The 1,722-nt window shown below is 37.2% G+C and overlaps 1 pseudogene; it reads right to left on the reverse strand.

Moving 5' to 3' along the window:
* Positions 1-295: 295 nt before the first annotated feature.
* LOC118618975 lies at positions 296-1,124 on the reverse strand (annotated as a pseudogene).
* Positions 1,125-1,722: the final 598 nt, after the last annotated feature.

Raw genomic sequence — 1,722 nt, forward strand, 5'->3', positions numbered from 1 at the left:
TCTCCCTCCAGCTCTATCTGAAGATACATGCAAACATGTCTTTGGGTGAGGATAAAAAAAAAATCATCAAATACCTCTTGATACTACTACCTCTGTCTCTTCACCAATCATTTAATATTGTTTGGATTGTATTTGCTGTTTGTGTTTTAATCCCTGGTCAGACTATACATTAGATGATGTAAGAAATAGATTTGCCTTAAGTTATGCTCTATGCATCACAATTACCCATCACATGATTTTTTTTTCATTATGCTTTGGAACTTCACAAATCTTGCCATTCTCTACGTAGACTATTTCAGCTTCTAGTGCTATACATATCGACATCTTCTGGATGGGACTGCCTGTGATCCATGAGTTTGGGGTCAGGCATTAGCTGTGTAGAACCTGAGATGGATTCTGATTTGGTCTTAGTTTCAGATCTGAGTTCTGGTGCAAAGCCATTGAGTGTTTCCAGTCATGGGCTGTTTTTGCAGGTATTTCTATTTCAGCATAGCTTCCTCGCTTTTTGTTCCCTTTAAACTCAACGTTAGTTTTTTCTTTAGGTTCAGGAAGTGACTCTTTTTTGTTGTTTTTGTCCACAATTATTCAACTGCTTCCTATATTTGCTGGCTTGTAGCATATGCCTTTATCCTGGTTAACTTTGCAATTATTATGGACTGAACTGGATAACAAAAAGATTTTCCTAAACTAGCCAGTCCCAATGGATAAGTGATTTTCTTAAATGTAGAACCTTTTCTTGATGAAACCATGCCTGCCAATCCTGAAACTGTAATCACTCCAATTTTTGGAAGAAAATCTTGTGGTGGATTCTTCAGATAAACATATTCATCTTTTCCAAATTGTACTGTATACATTATCCCATTTTTCACAAAGTCATCAACACCCTTACACCAGTCAATATAATGATCAGTTGTAGTATGGATGGAGGCAAAGTGCATTTGTAAATCCTCAGGCTGTTCTTTAACATATTTAGACTGGAGAGGTGGTAAAGTATACATGGGAAGCTGCTCTGGTTTCATTAGCTGCTTTTTGGATTCCTCTTCTTTGGCTGCATGCACACTTATAGATGCAAACATCAGACCTGCAGGCATGATTGTCAGCTTTTCCATCTTTATGGCTGCCATGTCTGTGACCCCCCTCCAAGTTTTTTAGCACTAAATAAATATTAGTTATGTATACACACACACACACACACACACACACACACACACGTACACACATAAGCTATATATACAAATGATCATTTCCTTTTTCAAATAGCCACCCAGGGAAGCTAGTTATACACTTTTAAAATGATGTCTTGTGGTATACTCTTCTTTAAAAATTAAATTTGTTGGGGTGATATTGGTTAATAAAATTATATAGGTTTCAGGTATGCAATTCTATAATACATCATCTGTGTAGTGTATTCTGTGTTTACCACCCCAAGTGAAATCTCCTTCCATCACCATTTATCTCCATGTTACCTTCTTCTACTTCCTCCCACCCTGCTTCCCTCTGGCTATCATCATACTGTTGTCTCTGACCAAGAGTCTTCTTTTTCTTTGCTTAATCCATTCATCCTTCTCACCCAGAGCCCAAACTACTTCTCTCTGATAGCTGTCAGTGTGTTCTCTGTATCCGTGAGTCTGTCTCCACATTTATTTTGTTCGTTACATTCCACATATAAGTGAAATTATATGATACATATCTTTCTATGACTGGCTTATTTCACTTAGCATA

The sequence above is a fragment of the Molossus molossus genome, unplaced genomic scaffold, assembly GCF_014108415.1.
Source record: "Molossus molossus isolate mMolMol1 unplaced genomic scaffold, mMolMol1.p scaffold_m16_p_6, whole genome shotgun sequence".
Taxonomy (NCBI): Eukaryota; Metazoa; Chordata; class Mammalia; order Chiroptera; family Molossidae; genus Molossus; species Molossus molossus.